Consider the following 23,693-nt stretch of genomic DNA (forward strand, 5'->3'; position numbering starts at 1 on the left):
ACCTCAGCCTTCCTGCTTCTCCTCCAAATGTAAGTTTATTAAATTATCGTTGTGCTGTAGAAGAATTAGACCTCAGCTATTGTGATGTTTCACAGACTTCTTAGAAACACAAAAGGTATTTATTAATTAGAAAAAAGTGTACAGCAGTACAGCAGCCACCTGGCTGCCCTGTACCCCTATGTAATCTGCCTAAGAGAGGGCTTCACCTACTGGGGTGATTCCCCACTCTGAGTTCCAATTGGTCCCCCCAAGCCAGATGGCCCTTACTCTGCTGCGTTGCCCTTAAAGGGGCAATCACCACAAATCACCTGTTATTCAGTCAGGTGGCCAGGACGTACTTTTCCAATCAAAGCTCATAAGAGTCTGGAACCTGCTGCCTCAACGGGCTATTGGTGCTAAGGACAACTGGAATTCTCTGGTCGATAAGATTTTAACTTCAGTAAGGGCATCAAGGGGCTAAGGAGGGTAAATGGAGTTGAGGTCATGATCTAATTGGATGGTGGGAGCAGGATTGAGGGAGCGAATGGCCTCAGCCTGCCCCTGTATTAACAATCAGTCATGGCTGCCCCTTGTTTGGACAGCAGCAACAGATTGCAAACTCATCTGATCAGGCCAGCTGGCACCAGCCATTACTCAGTCGCTGGCCAATATAGTTCCACGAGGCCTGGAATGTCTGAGGCAGCCAGCTTTCCAAAATTCTTCTTGTGGAATCTTTCCTTGTGCCAGGAGTCTGAATGACCTTTTCTGAGACTTTGATGTGAGTTGGCCTCTTGCGCCCTGACAATGTAAAGCTGTGTTGCATTAAATAAGCCACAACTCATTCTCAAGGCCAGCGTAGAAAGGCATCAGTAACAGGTCGGAATTAACATCAGGTTGGGCTACAGATTCGCTTGGCCTATTTTCAGGCTAGCCTAACCAAAGGTTCATGTTGAGTCCAAACTGGGAGGACTGAGGCAAGACAGTGGGCCCTCATTGAATAGAACAGAATAGAATTGAATCCCTACAGTGCAGAAGGAGGCCATTCGGCCCATCGAGCCTGCACCGACCACAATCCCACCCTATCTCCCCATAACCCGCCATATTTACCCTGCTAATCCCCCTGACACTAGGGTCAATTTATCATGGCCAATCAACCTAACCCGCGCATCTTTGAAGTCTGGGAGGAAACCGGAGCACCTGGAGGAAACCCACGCAGACACTGGGTGAACGTGCAAACTGCACACAATTACCCGAGGCCGGAATTGAATCTGGGTCCCTGGCACTGTGAGGATTGGCACTGTGCCACCCATTGTAATGGTGACAAGATGCAGCTGACGGTCGGAGGCTTTTCCCCAGGGTGGGAAGTGGCAATTACCAGGGAGCGCATGTTCAAAGTGAGAGGGGGAAAGTTTAAGGGAGATGTGTAGGGGAAGTTTCTCACGCAGAGAGTGGTGGGTGTCTGGAACCCGCTGCCAGAGGAGATGGTGGAAGTAGGCACATTAGCAACATTTAAGAGGCATCTGGATGGGTACATGAATAAGGAGGGGATAGAGGGATGCGGACTGAGTAAGGGCAGAAGGTTTTTTTTAGTTCAGTCAGGGCATCATGATCAGCGCGGGCTTGGAGGGCCAAAGGCCCTGTCCCTATGCTGTACTTTGCTTTGTTCTTTGACCTGTCACCCACTTCCAGCTTGCCAATGTAGAACCAGTGTGACTCTCAGGTAGCTCCAAAGGTGAAGTGGAGGGTTAGTAGATGAGGTGGGGGTCAAGAACAGGTCACCAGAAGCCCACTGCAACATTGTAGAACCAGGAGGAGCAGTTCATATTTATATATCAACATGGAAAAAACAGGATGGTCTGATCCTGACCACATTGTTGCTTGTGGGATCTTGCTGTGCGCAAATAGGAAGTGGCATTTCCTACAACAGTGACTACACTTCCGACATATACTTCATTCGCTGTAAAATTCTTTGGGAAGCCCTGTAGCTGGGAAAGGAACTTTGTGAATGCAGTTCTCCCTTTTTATCTTTTTACCTTTCCTTTGGCAAGCTCCAGGAGTCCAGGCCATTGCACAGAGTTTGTACGGCCCATGATCTGCCTAATTTTTAACCACTTTCCAGGAGGTGAGCTAAAGCAGGCATGAAGCCTCTGATTTGCACACATGTCAACTGGACGGTACCCAGAGAGGGAAGCTGCCTTCCACACTCTGGTGGTGCCTGTACGCCATTGGAACATTGGCCCAGAATTGGTCCTTGTTGCCCCTGTGTTATGCCCTGAAACTGAATGCAGCAGGAACCAATTCCACCGCACAATGGCACAGCACCTGGGACACGGGTTCGATTCCCGGCTTGGGTCACTGTCTGTGTGGAGTTTGCACGTTCTCCCCGTGTCTGCGTGGGTTTCCTCCGGGTGCTCCGGTTTCCTCCCACAGTCCAAAGATTTGCAGGTTAGGTGGATTAGCCATGGTAAATGCGCAGGGTTAAGGGCATAAGGCAGAGGTGTGGGCCTGGGTAAGAATCTCTTTTGGAGAGTTAGTGCAGACTCAGAGGGCCGAATGGCCTCCTTCTGCCCAGTAGGGTTTCTATGGTTCCCCGTACCCACATTTAGGGTAGATATGAAATGTGAGGAAGTCCCCATGAAGGGGAGATGGTGAATGTAGTAGAATCAAACTGTGAGGCAGCAGTGCTAACCACTGCGCCACCGTGCCACTCCTAAAGGATCAGGGACATTAAGCGTTAACCTGGGACTGAGTACAGTTCCGTCCACCACTGATGTAGGAAGGCATCTGAGCTAGATCTTAGATCAGCAGTGTAGAGTTGATAGCAAAATTAAGAAGGACATGCCACAGAGTTCTCTCTACACCTGTACCCTCTGTTGTAAACATGTACATCGTTCAGTAATGTTAATAAAGACTTCTTGGTAACTTCTACAAGACTGCTTAGTGGTGTCTTTGCAGTGCACACCAGGAGTAGCAACAACCTAACAAAACAGTGAATTAAAGAAGGAAAATTATTTATTTAGGCAAGTGATTTACTATTGTTCAAATCTGTTCACAAATTGGCACATTTAGTTCAGTGAATCATAGGTGCAAATTATTCGGTCTACAGGACCCTTGCACTGGGGCGTAAGTGGGTTCCTGGTAAAACTCAGCACAACACAGAAGATAAAGCTGTTAGGTAGAAATATCCACCATTTAAAAATACCATCAGAAGGGAGACTCTAAGTTATTTTTACAGTCATAACTCTTAAGGCATTTTAAAACTCAGTTAATATTTTTAAAAATTCATTTATGGGATGTGGGTGTCGCTGGCTAGACCAACATTTATTGCCCAACCCTAGTTACCCTTGAGAAGGTGGTGATGAGCTGCCTTCTTGAACCACTGCTGTCCATGAGGTGTAAGCACGCCCACAGTGCTGTTAGTGAGGAAGTTCCATGATTTTGACCCAGCAACAGCGAAGGATCAGTGATATATTTCTAAATCATGAAAAAAAAGACTTCATAGAATCATCGAACTTCTGCAGTGCAGGAGGCCCATTGATTCGGCACCAACTCTCCAACGAAGCATCTTACCCAGGTGCTATCCCTGTAACCCCACATATTGACACCGCTAATCCTCTTAACCTACATATTTTGGGACACTAAAGGGCAATTTAGCATGGCCAATCCACCCAACCCGCACATCTTTGGAGTGTGGGAGGAAACCGGAGCACCCAGAGGAAGCTCACGCAGACAAAGAACAAAGAACAAAGAACAATACAGCACAGGAACAGGCCCTTCGGCCCTCCAAGCCCGCGCCGCTCCCTGGTCCAAACTAGACCATTCTTTTGTATCCCTCCATTCCCACTCCGTTCATATGGCTGTCTAGATAAGTCTTAAACGTTCCCAGTGTGTCCGCCTCCACCACCTTGCCTGGCAGTGCATTCCAGGCCTCCACCACCCTCTGTGTAAAATATGTCCTTCTGATATCTGTGTTAAACCTCCCCACCTTCACCTTGAACCTATGACCCCTCGTGAACGTCACCACCGACCTGGGGAAAAGCTTCCCACCGTTTACCCTATCTATGCCTTTCATAATTTTATACACCTCTATCAAGTCTCCCCTCATCCTCCGTCTTTCCAGGGAGAACAACCCCAGTTTACCCAATCTCTCCTCATAACTAAGCCCCTCCATACCAGGCAACATCCTGGTAAACCTCCTCTGTACTCTCTCTAAACACGGGAAGAACGTGCAGACTCCACACAGGCAGTCACCCAAGGCCAGAATTGAACCTGGGTCCCTGCTGCTGTAAGACATGGTGCCGTGGTACCGCCCACTGCATTTATATAGCCCCTTTGATGACCTCAGGACATCCCAGAGTAATTCACAGCCGATGAAGTGCTTTGGGAGCGTAGCACTGTTGTAATGCTGTAATGGATCAGAGTGGGTTGAGTGGAGGCCCCGTGTGTATGGACGATACCAAGAATTCTTAATTCAGCTCTGATGAATCAACTTGGAACTGTTGCTAATCTAATAGGCAGACGTTCCACAGATTTGCTTGCTGTAAGTTTGGGCAATATATTGTTTTATGAGGACAGGGGCACCTAAGCAACTGCACATGGTGATGTTAGGGCAACAGGGTGTGAATGGCAGGACTATCTCCTTAAGCAGAAGAATTAAGAAGAATTGCAAAAATATTGCAGAGGAACAACAGAGAAGGGAGAAGGATGAATTATTGTCAAAGAGAGAAAGAGAAATAAAGAGAGGGAAAGGAAAGATCAGATTAAGAGAGAGAGAAAAAAGGAGACGGTAAGGAAAAGTGGAAGAAATATTTTAACATTGACAATTTTACAATAGCCACAGGAAGGAAATTGAACTGTTTAAATTGTTCCCTTTCTGGGCCAGAGTAGTTGACTAGGATTGATTAAACAATTATTTTGTCATTAGAAGGTTCTTGTTGTTTCTCTTCACTGGTTCTCAAGGCAGACTTTCATCTGGTTCCACAGCTAGTTTTACTTGGAAAAGGTCACTAACCTGTTGCCAGGGGCTTATAGCTTGAGGAGCGTCACTTCACACCAAGCGAGGCTGACCAGGAGTCTCTCCCAGCTATTGGCGTGTTGGAAGGATTTTGCAGGTTGACTCCCTCAACCTGTTTGGCCGCGTTATGTTCGCTTCTTCCTTGGCCATCAAGTCCTGGGGTGGTATCGAATCCAGATCTTCTGGCTCAGAGGGCGGGACGCTACCCACTGCTCCACAAGACCTCCTTCATTGGCAGGTACTTAGAATCATAGATTCCCTATAATGCAGAAGGAGGCCATTCGGCCCATTGAGCCTGCACCGACAACAATCCCACCCAGGCCCTATCCCCGTAACCCCACATATTTACCCTGCTTGTCCCCCTGACACTAAGGGGCAATTTAGCACGGCCAATCAGCCTAACCCGCACATCATTTGGACTGTGGGAGGAAACCGGAGCATCTGGAGGATACCCACGCAGACACGGGGAGAGCGTGCAGACTCCACACAGGCAGTGACCCGAGGCCTGAATTAAACCTGAGTCCCTGGTGCTGTGAGGCAGCAGTGCTAACCCATTGTGCCACCGTACCATCCATACTCTGTAAATTCAAGCGCCTAACATTCTGCAGTGAGTTTAATGGTTAATGAATGTGCAAATCCAACAGGCCAGCTACACATTTAAGATGGAAGCTTCCTAAGATTGTTAAAGAAGATGCCGGCGCCAATCTCAGTATCACATACTGGTTTGAACCAAATGAAACTGTATTGCAATTTGTGCAATGTCAAATTTGACTTGTTATGCCAAGTTTTTTTAAATAAATGTTATGAATAAAGTATATCTTTGGGAATAAAAGGGAACAATTATTGTGTGCAGTTTTGGTTTCCTAGTCTGAGGAAGGACATTGTTGCTATTGAGGGAGTCCAGCGAAGGTTCACCAGACTGATTCGTGGAATGGCAGAACTGACATATGAAGAGAGACTGGATCGACTGGGCTTGTGCTCACTGGAATTTAGAAGAATGAGAGGGGATCTCATTGAAATATATAAATTCCTGATAGGCATGGACAGGCTAGATGCGGGAAGGATGTTCCCAATGTTGGGGAAGTGCAGAACCAGGGGTCACAGTCTAAGAATAAGAGGTAAGCCATTCAGGACTGAGATGAGGAAGAACTTCTTCACTCAGAGAGTTGTGAACCTGTGGAATTCTCCACACAGAAAGCTGTTGGGTTAGCTATGTTCAAGAGAGAGCTGGACGTGGCTCTTGTGACCAAAGGGATCAAGGGGTTATGGAGAGAAAGCGGGAGTGGGATACTGAAAGTGCATGATCAGCCATGATCATATTGAATGGTGGTGCAGGTTCAAAGGGCCAAATGGCCTACTCCTGCACCTATTCTCTATGTTTCTATGTTTAGTTATGAATACTATAAACTGATGTTGATATACTTTTGTGCGTCATAATGAGGTAGTTGCATGCTCCTGTAAAAGGCATTTATTCCCTTAGTGAAAACGGTGCCTCATGAAACTGGCACACGGTTTATTGATAAGTTTTAGCAAGGCACGCCCTATAACTGAATGGATGCGGTGACAGGTTTATGTTCCAACATGAGTCACTTACTTTGGAAGAGGAGGGGAGAAGACGAAATCCGCAAAAAATATTTTTATTCATTGCTACACAATGACGCATTGGTTAAAGAGTTGGGAATCTTTAAAATAACATAATGAACAATGGAGGATGATTCAGCCTCTCTTCCTATGTTGGTTCCTTGACACAGTCATCCAATTAATCCCAAGCCTATGCTCTTCCTTCTAGGGGAGCAGGTGGTGTAGTGGTGCCGTCACTGGGCTAATAATCCAGGCTAGTTCTCTGGGGACATGGGTTCAAATCCCACCATGGCAACTGGTGGAATTTAAATCCAGGTAATAAATCTGGAATTGGGAATTAAAAGCTAGACGTAGTGATGGCCACCGTGAGATGATTGGCCTTTAGGGAAGGAAATCCACCACTCTTACCTGGTCTGGCTTACCTGTGACTCCAATGATGTGAAATGGCCATTCAGTTGTATCAAACCATTACAGAACAGTCAATAAGAAATGAAACTGGGCGAACCACCCAGCATTGATGTAGAAACGACAATGGCAAACCCAACCCTGACGACACTGAAAATTCCTCCTTACTAACATCTGGGGGCTTGTGCTGGAAGAGCTGTCTTACAAGCAGCAGCCTGGCATAGTCAAACTCATGGAATTGTACCCTACAGACAATGTCCCAGGCACCACCATCACCATCCCTGGGTAGGTTCCATCTCACCAATAGGAAAGACTCAGCAGTGGTAGCAGCACACTGGTATACAGTTGTGAAACTGATGAATCAGTACTCCTACTTGCCGAAAGCACTGAAGTTGGCAAGTTTGCAGAATGTACTCTTGGTAAGGGACTTCAATGCCCATCGCCATGAGTGGCACGGTAGTACCACTATTGACCAGGCTAGCCGAGTCCTACAGGACATAGCTAAAGTTTTTTTAAAAAGTTTATTTATTAGTCACAAGTAGGCTGACATTCACATTGCAATGAAGTTACTGTGAAAATCCCCTAGTTGCCACACTCCAGCGCCTGTTCGGGTACACTGAGGGAGAATTTAGCATGGCCAATGCACCCTGCACGTCTTTCAGACTGTGGGAGGAAACTGGGGCACTCAGAGGAAACCCACGCAGACACGGGGAGCACCTGTAGACTCCGCACAAACAGTGACCCAAACTGGGAATCGAACCCGGGTCTCTGATGCTGTGAGGCAGCAGTGCTAACCACTGTGCCACCGTGCCGCCCACACGGTGCTAGACTGGGTCTGCGGCAGGTGGTGAGGGAACCAACAAGAGGGAAAATCTGTGATTTTTCTGGCTGGATGGCCCCCAGCGCACAACACGTTAGAGTGGAACGAATCGCGAGTGAGTGGGTTAGCGAGTTCTGCACCGTGCCAAACCTCGTCGGTCCCCTCCCACCCACCACTCCCGGATGTAATCTAGTTCCTGCCCAGGTGACGCCCCGACATTGCCAGGTGAGCACTGGCAGGGTGCCGGGGCAGTGCCAAGGGGGTTGGGGCATGAGGGGGTGGAGCTTGAAGTGGGGTGGGGGGGGTTCAGGACCTGAGTGGGCTGGGGCATGAAGAGAAGTCATGAAGGGGGCACGAAGGGCAGGGGCATGAATTGGGGGAATGAAGGGGAGAATGAAGGGGGGGAATGTGGAAGGGAATTAAGGGGAACATGAAAGGGGGCATGAAGGAGGGTTATGAAGGTGACATAAAGGGAGGTTATGTAGGGGGGCATGAAGAGGGAACATTAAGAGGGGATCATGAAGGGGTCTCATGAAGGAGGCAGGTCAAGAAAGGGGGGTTCATGAATGGGCTTATGAAGGGGACGTGGAGTCATGAAGTAGGGTGGTCAAGAAGGGGGGTATGTCTGGTGTGAATCACACTGGTTGTCTTGCTTGAAATGACACTTAGTCATATTTTGGGAAAATCCCACCTGTAGGCTCGGATTCTCCGATCTCATTTTTATTTGCCACCGCTCTGCCAAAACTCCATTCACTGCAGCGGAACCAGTGTCCCAGCCGAGGACTTACTGCTTTAAGTTTGATTTTTGTTTCTGTATTTGATGCTAAGAAAGGGTTAAGAACTTAGATTTTGGTTTCATTTTTAAAAGTTGCCCGTAAGTCTGTGGGTCTTTCCAGATGGCTGCATTGCAATGAGTTTCTTTTTAACCAAAAGCAAACACAGTCTATAAAAATTCAGCTTTCTGCTTAGCAACAGGCGCTGACACAGAAAAGGAAGAGCAGTTTGAGTCAGTTGGAGCAAGGTCACCCAGAAAGAAGCAACATTCCACAGCCAGTCTAAAACTAAAGAACAGAACAGTCCCAAAAAAAACAGGGAAAGTGACAGAAGAGAGTTCGAGGAAGATTCCCTGGATAGATTTTGTTACTTGTGTTATCCTTACAATTCTGTTTATATCTGTAAAAGTATACTTGGAGTGAAGGAATAGCATATTATCATTTATCTTGTCTTGTTTAATAACTGTTTTATTCTTTTTGTTAAAAGTTGATCAGCTGACTGCTAGGACTCTGTTCAGTAATCACCTTCCATGTATTTAAACAAGAAGCAAAAGTTAGGATCGATCAAGCTGGGTTTCAACCTGGGATCTGAAATGTCCAGCAGGGTTTTGGATCTGCAATGTCCAGCTGGGTTTTGGATCTGCAATGTCCAGCAGTAACATCAGCTGGGATTGCAACACTCTACACTATTTTTTACTGTACTTACTGCCTTCAGCTCTGCTGTTGTAACTCATAGAATCATAGGAGAGGCCCTTTGGCCCATCATGTCTGCACCGACACATTAGAAGCACCTGAACTCCGACCTAATCCCACTTGCCAGCACTTGGCCCAGAGCCCTGAATGTTATGGCGTGCCAAGTGCCCATCCAGGTAGTTTTTAAAGGATGTGGGGTAACCCGCCTCTACCACCCTTCCAGGCAGTGCAGTCCAGACTGTCACCACCCTCTGAGTAAAAAGGTTTTTCCTCACATCCTCCCTAAAGATCCAGACCCTCACCTTGAACCTATGTCCCCTTGTGACTGACCCTTCAACTAAGGGGAACAGCTACTCCTTATCCACTGTCCATGTCCCGCATAATCTTGTACACCTTGATCAGGTCACCCTTCAGTCTTCTCTGCTCCAATGAAAACAACCCAAGCCTATCCAACCTTTCTACATGACTTAAATGTTCCATCCCAGGCAGCATCCTGGTGAATTTCCTCTGCATCCCTCCAGTGCAATCATATCCTTCCTATAATGTGGTGACCAGAACTGCACACAGTGCAGTCCTCTCCTCATTAAAACTACTCCTGACCCCTCTGCACCTGCAAACTACTGCCCCATTTCCAACATCCCTTTCCTCTCCGAAATCCTTGAACATGTTGTTACTTCCCAAATCCATGCCCATATTTCTCATAATTCCATAGTGGAATCAATCAGGTCTCCTATCCAACGACAGAACATAACCGGACCATTTTCTTTCATTCATGGAACATGAGCATTGCTGGCTGGGCCAGCATTTATTGCCCATCCGTAGTTGCCCCTTGAGAAGGTGGTGGTGAACTGACTTCTTGAATCGCTGCAGTCCATGTGCTGTGGGTTGACCCACAATGCCGTTAGGGAGGGAGTTCCAGGATTTTGACCCAATGACTGCGAAGGAACGGCGATATATTTCCAAGTCAGAATTATGAGTGGCTTGGAGGGGAACTTGCAGGTGGTGGCGTTCCTATGTATCTGCTGCCTTTGTCCTTCTAGATGGAAGTGGTCGTGGGTTTGGAAGGAGCTGTCCGAGGATAAATTCACAAATGATAAATTCACAAATTATATCCTATGTCACTGTGTTCTTCTTGACTTGTCTGCGGCCTTTGACACAGCTGACCACATGATCATCCTCCAAGGCCTCTCCTCTGTTGTCCAGATGGGTGGGACTGTGCTTGCTTATTCGTATCTATTCAATCACAGCCAGGGAATCACTTGCAATGGCTTCTCTCCCCACTGCCATATCATGACCTCTGGAATTCCCTAATGATCCCATACCGTTTCTTAACTACATGCTATACCTGGGCCTCATCCAAAAGCATAACATCATACTTTGCATGTGTGCGAATGACACGCAGCTCTATTTCACCATCACCTTCGACAAAGGACATTGCGACTCAGTGCAGCAGACAGACATGAGCTTACTGGAAGCTGGGAGCAACTTTGGATGGCTTCCTGATGTTAACACCCAGGGCAGAAACTCCAAGGTGTTTTATGAAGTTAGCCAAGACCTTAAGTTTTACATTTGAATTTTGTAATGGTGAGCATCAGGTGTTTCACTCCAGATATGATTCAGGTGACCCGCTTTTATCAAACAAAGTTTATTTAAGCGCACGGTTAAAATATAATAAGAAAAAAATAGCATAACTTTTACCAATTACAAGAAACAACCATGACATAGCATAAACCCTAACAGCCAACTAAGGCGTTCCAAGTCAAACAGCATCCCACAAACATAAACCTTTTTCCAGACTTGGCACAGAAAGCAAGTATGCCCACGTGATGCTGGATTTTTCAACTTCTTAAGACTTGCTGTGAATTGGTCCTTTCAAATGTCAGATTAAAACTCTCTGAAGCTTCCCAGTCCTGGAACTTTCAGCACACCTCTGGAATGAGAGAGAGAGAGAGAGAGACACTGCCTGCCTCCACCAGCTTCTAGCTAGCAACCCACAGGCAGCTGAATTTCCGACTCCAGAGAGGGAAACAAGAGACGATGCTTTCTGTCTCAAGTCGAAACAGCTTCTGAGCAAAATGAAAATAAAACCTTGGACTTTACTGTGAAACAAAAACTATGCCCCCCAGGCATCGCCTGACCTGTCAATCTTTATTCACCAGCAATTCCAAAAGGATCATAAAACCCCAGGGCATTGCATTAGTCCAGATTAAAAACAAACATGAAGTCCATTATATTCTTAAAGGCACAGTATCGTCACACTGTAAACACTCCAATTCTGTTACGAGTGCATGTAATGTATAAATGTGGCCAGGATTTTCAGTCAGATCATGAGGTCATGGGCTTTGGTCCCATCGCTTAGTTCGTTAAAGCAACTATCTAGCAAACAGAAATTCTGCGTTTATATCCCAGCCAGGTGTTACTTGGGAGTCAGCTAGCTTTGTTGTTAGATGGCTAGAATATGATGCAAGATGCTGCTAATGGCATGGGTTCAATCTCTGCACTGCCTGTGGTAGTTCATGAAGCAAGTGTGCTCACCTGATGCTGGATTTTTCAGCTTCTTAACGCTTGCTGTGAATTGGGCCTTTCAAATGTCAGATTAAAACTCTCTGAAGCTTCCCAGTCCTGGAACTTCCAGCACACCTCTGGAGTGAGTAAGAGAGAGAGAGACACTGGCTGCCTCCACCAGCTTCTAGCTAGCAACCCACAGACAGCAGAACTAAGAAAATGATTGATGGATCAGGTGCTGGCTGGGGCACAGTTTTTTTTTCCACAGAAAAGTCCAAAGCTTTAGTTTAATTTTGCTCAGGAGCTGTTTGAACTTGAGACAGAAAGCATCGTCTCTTGTTTCCCTCGCTGGAGTTGGAAATTCAGCTGTCTGTGAGTTGCTAGCTAGAAGCTGGTGGAGGCAGGTAGTGTCTCTCTTTCTCACTTGTGGAGTGGTGTCCTGAAGATCTGTACACGAATTGTCTCGGAAAGAGGTATCTATGGTCCTTTGTGGGTTATAACTAATTACCGGAAGATATGGGGGGAGTGGGGGTGGAATACCTCTTCTGTGGTTCAGTGTATTAGTTGCTGACTAAAGTCACATTTAGTCGATGTTGATTTAATTTTGTTTGTTACAGTAAAAGTCTTAAAACATTAAATCTTTTCCTGTGATCCTCTGAGTTGGCCACTGGGAATTCAAATCTCTTTTTAAAGATGGGTCGAGTGGTCTAATTCTGCTCCTATGTCTTATGGTCTTGTGGTCTTTAAAAGTTATTGGCCTCTGCAAAGATCATAACAACATTGCCAGATTTTGTGGTGGCAATTATGGTGAAACTGTCAGTGTCATTACTGCAACTGAACATGGGTTTCAAAGAGGATGGTGTCAACGTGCATAGATGGAGTTAGGATACAGATCAGCAATGATCTCTTTGAATGGTAGAAAGCCTCCTGTTCCTATACACAGATGTACATAATATGTTTATGTAAATACACATATGCACACATACATATCATATATGCATAAACATACACAATATATATACATACATCATATCCTACACATTAATATATAAAATGCACACACACATGTATGTATGAAATGCACAAAATAAACTGCACCATGTATATAAAACTTCCCCTCTATGGGTGAGTACAGGTGCAATGCTGCAATTTGCTCCTTGCATTGCTGCGTCCATTACTGTGTATCTATGCTGGGCCTCAGTCCTGCCTCCTTTGTGCTTCTGCATCATCCTTCCCCTCACCTCATTTGCTGTGATGCTTGTCTCCTTGCTGAGCTGTCCTCCTGTATTTCTCCTTGTTGTATCCGTGCTGCATCCTTCTGTGTCCCTGCGTTGTCCCTCTTGCTTGCTCCACTCTTGCTCCCCTTGCTGTACCGTGCCTGTGTTGCCACCTTGAAGCACCCATGCATTTACCTCCTCACCCTGGCCACATTTACCCCTCTTTGTAACCCAGTGCGTGGTCAATGCTTCGATGCTGGGGATGTCGGCCTGAGTGAGAACACTGACGTCGGTGTGTCCATCCTGCCAATAAATGTGCAGGATCGTGCTGAGGCAGTGCTGATGGTACTTCTCCATGTCTTTGCGCTATGTAGGAGGGCGGGTATCGCTACTGCTCTGTAGACCATGAGCTTGGTGCCAGCTCTGAGTCCTCATCTTCACTCTCTTCCTCAGGCTACACTGGCACACTGAAGGCTGTGTTGAAACTTGTCATCAAAGTCTGCCCTTGTTGACAGTAGGCTCCCAAGTTAAGGAAAGTAGTCCACATTGTCCAAGGCCTCCTCATGGATCTTGATAACGAGGGGGGCAGTACTGCGTGCTGGGGGCAGGTCAGTAGAATACCTTTGTCTTCAGGATATTTACTGTTCAAGAAAGGAAATAATCCAGGAAATTATAGACCGGTGACTTACACATCAGTGGTTAAGAAGCTATTGGAGAGGATTCTTAGGGATAGGATTTACACGCATTTGGAAAAGCATGGCCTAATTAGGGAAAGTCAGTATGGCTTTGTGAAGGGTAGGTCATGTCTTACTAATTTGATTGATTTTTTCGAGGCGGTGACGAAGGTGATCAATGAGGGAAGAGCAGAGGATGTTGTCCAGATGGATTTCAGTAAGGCTTTCGACAAGGACCCTCATGGTAGGCTCATCCAAAAAATTAAGATGCATGGGGATCCATGGTGACTTGGCCGCTTGGATTCAGAATTGGCTGGCCTATAGAAGTCAGAGAGTCGTGGTGGAAGGGTGTTTTTCTGGCTGGAGGTCCATGACTAGTGGTGTTCTACAGGGATCTGTACTGAGACCTCTGCTGTTTGTGATATATATAAATGACTTGGATGAAAACATAGATGGGTGGATTAGTAAGTTATCAGTTCACTTCAGATCAGCCATGATCTTATTGAATGGCAGGGCAGGCTCGAGGGGCTAGATGGCCTACTCCTGCTCCTATTTCTTATGTTCTTACCAGATGACACAAAAATAGGTGGAGTTCTGGATAGTGTAGAAGATCGTCAAAGGATACAGCAGGATATAGATCAGTTGCAGATATGGGCAGGGAAATAGCCGATGGAGTTTAATTTGGGCAAGTGTGAGATGCTGCATTTCATAAAATCATACGGCGCAGAAGAGGCCCTTCAGCCCATTGAGTCCGCACCGACACATTAGAAACACGTGAACTCTCACCTAATCCCATCTGCTAGCACTTGGCCCATAGCCCTGAATGTTATGATGTGCCAAGTGTTCATCCAGATACTTTTTAAAGGATGTGAGGCAACCCGCCTCTATCACCCTCCCAGGAGCGCATTCCAGGCTGTCACCACCCTCTGGGTAAAAAGGTTTTTCCTCACAACCCCCTTAAACCTCCTGCCCCTCACCTTGAACCTATATCCCTTTGTGACTGACCCTTCAACTAAAGGGAACAGCTGCTCCTTATCCACTCTGTCCGTGTCTCTCATAATCTTGTACACCTCGATCAGGTCGCCCCCTCAGTCTTCTCTGCTCCAATGAAAACAACTCAAGCCTATCCAACCTCTCTTCATAACTTAAATGTTCCATCCCAGGCAGCATCCTGGTGAATCTCCTCTGCACCCCCTCCAGTGTAATCACATCATACCGATAATGTGGCAACCAGAACTGCACACAGTACTCTAGCTGTGACCTCTCCAAAGTTCATTACAACTCCAACATGACTTCCCTGCTTTTGTAATCTGTACCCCGATTGATAAATGCAGGTGTCCCATATGCCCTTTTTCACCACCCTACTAACATGCCCTTCCACCTTCAGAGATCTGTGGACAAACATGCCAAGGTCCTTTTGTTCCACAGAACTTCCTTGTGTCCTACCATTCATTGAGTACTTTCTTGTCAAATTACTCCTTCCAAAGTGTATCGCCTCACACCTTTCAGGGTTAGATTCTATCTGCCACATATCTGCCCATTTGACCATTCCATCCATATCTTCCTGTAGCCCGAGACACTCTGCCTCACTGCTAACCACTCGGCCAATCTTTGTGTCATCCGTAAACTTATTAATCCTACCCCCCACATGATCATCAATGCCATTTATATAAATGATGAATTGGGGGCCCAACACAGATCCAGAAGCCACTGGACACTGGCTTCCAGTCACTGAAGCAGCCTTCTGTCATCACCCTCTGTCTCTGAGTTGAGGAGGAACTTCTTCACACAAAGGGTTGTGAATCTGTGGAATTCCCTGCCCAGTGAAGCAGTTGAGGCTACCTCATTGAATGTTTTTAAGGCAAGGATAGATAAATTTTTGAACAGTAAAGGAATTAAGGGTTATGGTGAGCGGGCAGGTAAGTGGAGCTGAGTCCACAAAAAGATCAGCCATGATCTTATTGAATGACGGAGCAGGCTCAAGGGGCCAGATGGCCTACTCCTGCTCCTAGTTCTTATGTTCTTATGTATCCTACAAGTGAGCCAATTTTGAATCCACTTTATCAAATTATCCTGTATCCCATGTGAATTTATCTTCTTTACAAGTCTCCCATGTGGAACCTTGTCAAAGACTTTGTTGAAATCCATACATCAACTGGACTACCCTCTTCTACACACCTTGCCACATCCTCAACAAATCCAATCAAGTTTGTTAGGTATGACCTCCCTCTGACGAAGCCATGCTGACTATCCCTGATGAAGCTTTGCCTCTCCAAGTGGAGATAGATGCCTGGAGGTCAAATGCTAAGGGTAAGTGTACAGTTAATAGCAGGACCCTGAACAGCATCAATGTACGGAGGGATCTTGGGATTCAATTCCATTGCTCCCTGAAAGTGGCCACACAGTAGATAGGGTGGTAAAATGGATGTAGGCTTTTTTGGTTGGGGCATTGGGTACAAGAGTCAGGATGTCATGTTGCAGCTTTACAAAACTTTGGTTATGCCACATTTAGTGCACTGCATTCAATTCTGGCCGCCACATTACAGGAAGGACGTGGAGGCTTTGGAGAGGGTGCAGAAGAGGTTCACCAGGATGCTGCCTGGATTAGAGGGTATGAGCTATAAGGAGAGGCTGATAAACTAGGGTTGTTTTCTCCCGAGCGGCGAAAGATGAGGGGAGACCTGATAGAAGTCTATAAAATTATGAGAGGCATAGATAGGGTTGACAGTCAGAATTTTTTTCCCAAGAGTTGAAATCTCTATAACTAGGGACACCTGCTTAAGGAGAGAGGAGGAAAGTTCAAAGGAGATGTGAGGGGCATGCTTTTTACACAGAGAGTGGTAGGTGTCTGGAATGCGCTGCCAGGGGAGGCAGATACCATAGGGGCATTTAAGGGGCTTTTAGGTAGACACATGAATATGCAAGGAGTAGAGAGATATGGACCAAGGGTAGGCAGAAGGGATCGGTTTAATAAGGCATCATGTTCAGCACAACATTGTGGGCCAAAGAGCCTCTTCCTGTGCTGTATTGTTCTGTGTTCTATGTTTGTAAGACCCATGCTCTTGTTTGTCTTGGGAAGGTGTTGATGATGGATTTGAGCTTTGCTTCCGAGTGTGCACAGATCCAAGTATCATCTGCACACTGTATTTCAATGACAATTTCAATTAAGGTGTGAGGGGAGAGATACAAAAGGGTCCAGAGGGGCATTTCTTTCACACAGAGGGTGGTGAGTGTCTGGAATGAGCTGCCAGAGGTAGTAGTAGAGGCGGGTACAATTTTGTCTTTTAAAAAGCATTTAGACAGTTACATGGGTAAGATGAGTATAGAGGGATATGGGCAAAATGCGGGCAATTGGGACCAGCTTAGTGGTTTAAAAAAGGGGCGGCATGGACAAGTTGGGCCGAAGGGCCTGTTTCCATGCTGTAAACCTCTATGACTCTATGATTTTCCTTCAGCATTGTTTCTGTTGACATTGCTGCTTTTGGCCTCCATTGATTTTGATCACAGAATGGACCAGGCAGTGGTCCATCCAGCAGCCATCGGCCTCTGTCATGGCATGAGTAATATACATGTCTTTGTGTCTCTCACTTGGACGATGGCATAGCCGAGCAGGTGCCAGTGCTTGGAGTGATGTTGTTGCCAGAAGGCCTTGTACTTGTCTCTTTGGCAGAACAATGTGTTGGTTATAAGAGGGACATGTTCTAGGCATTTTGTCAGGAGCAGAATGCTATTGGTATTGGATTTCCCTACTCCCTCTCTGCCAATTACACCTCCCCAGAGATCTGCGTCATTCCAACTCTTGCGGTGAACTCTCCAAGGAGGATCAGCAGTCTCCTGTTGGGACTTAGATCAAGGATTGTTCAGGGCTGGAGTAAAATTCCTTTTTGGACTGGTCTGAAGCTCCCAGTGTTGGGGGGCATATGCACTGAGGACTGCAGCGCACTGGCTCTGGGCTAGGGTGAGCCAAAAAAGGTGTTTGTTTATCCCACAAGGGGAGTCTCTGAGATGGCAAACTAGTTGTTTTTTAACGGTGATGACAATCCCGTGGAGGTGGCAATCTTCCTCTGGTTTACCATTCCAGCGGAAGGTGTAGTTATCACCTTGCTCCTTGAATTGGCCTTCCCCTGCTCACTGAGTCGCGCATAGGGCAGTGATGTCGAAACACCTGAACTCCCGGGCAATGATAGGATATGGGCATCACTGGCTAGGCCAACATTTATTATCCATTCCTAATTGCCCTTGAGAAGGTGGTGGTGAGCTGTCTGCTTGAACTCCAGCTGCAGTCCCTATGGTGTAGGTACACCCACTGTGCAGTTGGAAAGGGAGTTCCAGGATTTTGAAACCAAAAGAGAAAATGCTGGAAAACCTCAGCAGGTCTGGCAGCATCTGTTATGGTCTGTCACAGTTGGGTTGTCCATGAGGCTCCTGATGCTCCAGGCCCTGAACTTCATTTTAAGAGATGGAAGACGCCTATACGTGAGTTCTTTTAATGTCGGTTGCTATAGTACACCAGCTACCAAATGGGCTTGAGGGAGCAGGACTTTGGTTCAGTGGTGAGGGGGGTCACACAAGCACATATACTGTCCTCCTTTATGTTTAAAATAGCATCATTGAATTCCTACAGTGCAGGAGGAGGCCATTCAGCCATCGAGCCTTCACCGACAACAATCCCATCCAGGCCCTATCCCCATAATCCCCTGGCACTAAGGGTCAATTCAGCAAGGCCAATCGACCTAACTCGCACATCTTTGGACTGTGGGAGGAAACCAGAGCACCCAGAGGAAATCCCAGGAAGACACGGGGAGAACGTGCGAACTGCCTACAGAAGCTGGAATTGAACCCGGGTCCCTGGCGCTGTGAGGCCGCAGTGCTAACCACTGTGCCACCAGAGGACCTCTCTCCCTGGGATTCATAGAGTGCAATGGCGCCTACTATCCCGGCTGAAGTCCTGCTCTTTATGCCAACCCTCCTTGCTGAAGTCTCACTCTTTATACCCCATCTCCTCACTCCCTCTGCCTGCCACTGTCTCCCGTGTTACCCATTCACTGTCCCCTTATGTTACCCCTTCACTTTGCCCCTTTTTGTTACCCCTCATTATGCCTTTTTTGTTACTCAATTTGCTCCTTTATGTTATCCTCACTATGTCCATTATGTCTCACTCTACCCCTTTTGTTACCCCTCATTATTCCCCCTATATGTTACCCCTCACTCTGCCCCTTTTGTTACCCCTCTGCCCTATATGGTTTTAAATGTATTTCTAATAGGATATGGGCATCACTGCCGAGGCCAACATTTATTACCCATTCCTAATTGCCCTTGAGAAGGTGGTGGTGAGCTGTCTGCTTGAACCCCGGCTGCAGTCCCTATGGTGTAGGTACACCCACTGTGCAGTTGGAAAGGGAGTTTCATGATTTTGAAACCAAAAGAGAAAATGCTGGAAAATCTCAGCAGGTTTGGCAGCATCTGTAAGGAGAGAAAAGAGCTGACTTTTCAAGTCCAGATGACCCTTTGTCAAAGCTCAGATTTTCCAGCATTTTTTCTTTTGGTTTCAGATTCCAGCATCCGCAGTAATTTGCTTTTATCTAGGATTTTGACCCAGCATCAGTGAAGGAACAGCGGTTTATATTTCCAAGCCAGAATGGTGAATGACTTGGGGGGGGGGGGGGGGGGGGGGACCTCCAGGTGACGGTTTTCCCAGGTATCTGCTGCTCTTGTCCTTCTAGATGGTAGTGGTTGTGGGTTTGGAAGGTGCTGCCTAAGGAGCCTCCGTGAGTTCCTGCAGTACATCTTTTAGATGGTACACACTGCTCCTACTGAGGGAGTGAATGTTTCTGTAAGTAGTACCTACCTACCTGTTCTGTCCTGGATGGTGTCAAGCTTCTTGAGAGTTGCAGATGATCTCATCCAGGCAAGTGGAGAGTATTTCATTACAATCTTGACTTGTGCTTTGTGGATAGTGGACAGTATTGGGGAGTCAGGAGGTGAGTTACTCGCCGCAGGTTTCCTCGCTCTGACCTGCTCTTATAGCTTTTGTGGTGAACCACTGTAGTATTGTCTGCTTGTGTGATATGCCTGGACACGCCCCCGCTGCCTCAATCCGGGACTCCGCCCTTCTCTGGGTATAAAGGCGATTGCCCTCCGCCCCTTTTGCCTCAGTTCGGATTAGCTATCGGTTCGGGAGTGCTCCAATTTTTTCGTAAATAAAAGCCTGTTATTTCGCAACAACGAGTCTTTGCATAATCGATGGTGTATCAATTTTATTAACGAAAGTTTTGGGGATGGAGCGACTCTTAATACCTGATAAACTGGACTTGGACCCCCAGGCTGTTGGGGCCTCAAACTGTTTTGATCACTGGCTGTGCTGCTTCGTGACCTTCATCGCCTCCTCCTCCGCCGTCGCCGTAACCGACATCGACAAACTACACGTGCTCCATGCCCCCGCGTCAGCGCTCACGTCTTCGCGATGATCCGAGACGTGGAAACTTACCAGGAGACAATCGATCTCCTAAAGGGCCAGTACAACCGGCAGCCGAATGAGGTCTACGCCAGACATCTGCTGGCCTCTCGCAGACAGCAGCCGGGGGAATCGACTGAACAATTCTTGCGCGAACTGTGTGCACTGCGTGCAAGGCCGTTTCAGCTGCCCAAAACACCGACGACCTGATCAGAGATGCCTTTGTCGTGGGCATCAGGTCGACTGATATCCGGCAGCGTCTGCTGGAACAAGGTGGGCAGGACCTGCAGAAGACTGTGGAGCTTGCCAGCTCGCTGGAGGTGGCTTTTCGGAATCTCGAGGCCTACACCCCCGACCACGAGGTCTCTCTCTGTGTGTCAGTGTGAGTCTCTCTCTCTCTCTCTCTCAGTGTCAGTGTGAGTCTCTCTCAGTGTGTGAGTCTCTCTCTCTGTGTCAGTGTGAGTCTCTCTCTCTCTCTGTGTCAGTGTGAGTCTCTCTCCCTCAGTGTCAGTGTGAGTCTCTCTCTCTGTGTCTGTCAGTGTGAGTCTCTCTCTCTGTGTCTGTCAGTGTGAGTCTCTCTCTCTGTGTCAGTGTGAGTCTCTCTTTGTCAGTGTGAGTCTCTCTCTCTCAGTGTCAGTGTGAGTCTCCCTCTCTGTGTCAGTGTGAGTCTCTCTCTCTGTGTCAGTGTGAGTATCTCTCTCAGTGTCAGTGTGAGTCTCTCTCTCAGTGTCAGTGTGAGTCTCTCTCTCTGTGTCAGTGTGAGTCTCTCTCCCTCTCTCTCTCAGTGTCAGTGTGAGTCTCTCTCCCTCTCTCTCAGTGTCAGTGTGAGTCTCTCTCTCAGTGTGTGTGAGTCTCTCTCTCTCTCTGTGCCAGTGTCTCTCTCTGTGTCAGTGTGAGACTCTCTCTCTCTGTGTGTCAGTGTGAGTCTCTCTCTCTCTCTGTGTCAGTGTGAGTCTCTCTCTCTGTGTCAGTGTGAGTCTCTCTCTCTGTGTCAGTGTGAGTCTCTCTCTCTCAGTGTCAGTGTGAGTCTCTCTCTCTGTGTCAGTGTGAGTATCTCTCTGTGTCAGTGTGAGTCTCTCTGTGTCAGTGTGAGTCTCTCTCTCAGTGTCAGTGTGAGTCTCTCAGTGTCAGTGTGAGTCTCTCTCTCTCAGTGTCAGTGTGAGTCTCTCTCTCTCTCAGTGTCAGTGTGAGTCTCTCAGTGTCAGTGTGAGTCTCTCAGTGTTCAGTGTGAGTCTCTCTCTCTCAGTGTCAGTGTGAGTCTCTCAGTGTCAGTGTGAGTCTCTCTCTCAGTGTCAGTGTGAGTCTCTCAGTGTATGTGTGAGTCTCTCTCTCTCAGTGTCAGTGTGAGTCTCTCTCAGTGTCAGTGTGAGTCTCAGTGTCAGTGTGAGTCTCTCTCTCTCTGTGTCAGTGTGAGTCTCTCAGTGTCAGTGTGAGTTTCTCTCTGTGTCAGTGTGAGTCTCTCTCTCTCTCTGTGTCAGTGTGAGTCTCTAAGTGTCAGTGTGAGTCTCTCTCTCAGTGCCAGTGTGAGTCTCTCTCTCAGTGTCAGTGTGATGCGCATCAATTGGACACGAGGCACAAAGCTTCGGTAAAAGAAGGCTTTTATTAACTAACAATGGAACTATCAGAACTTTAACACACTATGCCAGACTGAAGGGGTCCCGTCCGAGCAGGGGGTCTTATACCTCTCCCAGGAGGCGGAGCCCGACTGGGATGTGCCACAACAGTAACAACCACAGGGGTATCAATCCCACCCTAGCCCAACAACAACATTAGTACAATCCCACAGTAACCTATATACATTCCCATAGTGCTGGCCAGCCCTGGCCCAGTACTATCCAGTGGGAACCAACGATGGTTCACCACATTCACCCCTCCTTTGAGAACAAAGGCCGGCGGGGTACGAAAACAGACTAAAATGTCAACAGATTATAAATTCAGACGGTCTGGAGGACCGCACCGTCGTTGTGACCTCCTCAATACCGGCGGTGACACCAGAGTAGGCACTTGCGGTGGCGTTCTCCCCAAAACGGCGTCCAGCTGTTCTCCCATGGACTCACAGGCCGGTTGACCCTGATGAAACGGTAGTGCAGGGGATCCTGACACATTCTGCGGTGGCGACGATCTTCGGGGCTCAGGCAAGCTGTGCATCGGAGAAAAACTGTTAAGCCCTGGTCCCGATGCTGTCCGCGCCACGTCCGGGGGAGAAATAAGGGATAAGGGATTCGTCACTGGGGGTATGGGAGCGACAGGAGTTGCTACGTCCCCTGCGGGCGCCAGGTCTCGGATCGAGACTGTGTCCTCTCGCCCGTCAGGATATGCCACATAGGCATACTGAGGGTTGGCGTGGAGGAGGTGGACCTGTTCGACCAAGGGGTCGGACTTGCGGGCCCTTACATGTCGCCGCAGGAGGACGGGTCCTGGGTACGTCAACCAGGCTGGTAAAGATATCCCCGAGGACGACTTCCGAGGGAATGAGAACATCCTCTCGTGGGGAGTAGCATTGGTTGCCGCACAGAGGAGGGAGTGAATGGAGTGAAGCGCATCAGGGAGGACCTCCTGCCAACGGGAGACTGGAAGGCCTCTGGACTTCAGCGCCAATAGGACAGCCTTCCAGACTGTAGCATTCTCTCGTTCCACCTGTCCATTACCCCTAGGGTTGTAACTCGTGGTCCTACTAGAGGCAATCCCGTATGAGAGCAGGAATTGCCTCAAGTCATTGCTCATGAACGACGAGCCCCTGTCGCTATGGATATAGCTGGGGTACCCGAACAGGGTAAAAAGGTCACGGAATGCCTTGATCACCGTGGCAGCCGATGTGTCCGCGCAGGGGACAACAAACGGGAACCGGGAGTACTCATCTATTATGTTCAGAAAGTACACGTTCCGATCTGTTGAGGGAAGGGGGCCCTTAAAATCAACACTCAGCCTCTCGAAGGGGCGAGTGGCCTTGACCAAATGTGCCCGGTCAGGTCGGTAAAAGTGCGGTTTGCATTCCGCGCAAATCCGACAGCTCCTTGTCACCGACCTGACGTCCTCCACCGAGTAAGGCAGGTTGCGGGCTTTGACAAAGTGGTAGAGCCGAGTGACCCCAGGATGGCACAGGTCATTATGGAGGGCGTTCAAGCGATCCTCCTGAGTACTAGCGCATGTTCCGCGCGAGAGGGCATCCGACGGCCCTCGGGTAAGTGGTGGCCGCACGGATCGCGAGGTAGACTGTGTCGCTTACCCTCGCATGGAGGACCCGGAGTCTGTCATCATCTGTGGTGACCGCTGCGGAGGCTGCTAGGTAATCTTCAAAACACTTCAGCCAGTGGTCGAAGGTGTTAGAAGCGCGCACCGCACGTGGATCTAGTGTCAGACATTCTGGCTTGAGGACTTGCTCCATACTCTCCTTTCTTTTTTTCTTCCGTCGAGAGTTTAATTTTAGTTAAAAAATTGATGCGCATCAATTGGACACGAGGCACAAAGCTTCGGTAAAAGAAGGCTTTTATTAACTAACAATGGAACTATCAGAACTTTAACACACTATCCCAGACTGAAGGGGTCCCGTCCGAGCAGGGGGTCTTATACCTCTCCCA

The sequence above is a fragment of the Mustelus asterias genome, chromosome 13, assembly GCF_964213995.1.
Source record: "Mustelus asterias chromosome 13, sMusAst1.hap1.1, whole genome shotgun sequence".
NCBI lineage: Eukaryota > Metazoa > Chordata > Chondrichthyes > Carcharhiniformes > Triakidae > Mustelus > Mustelus asterias.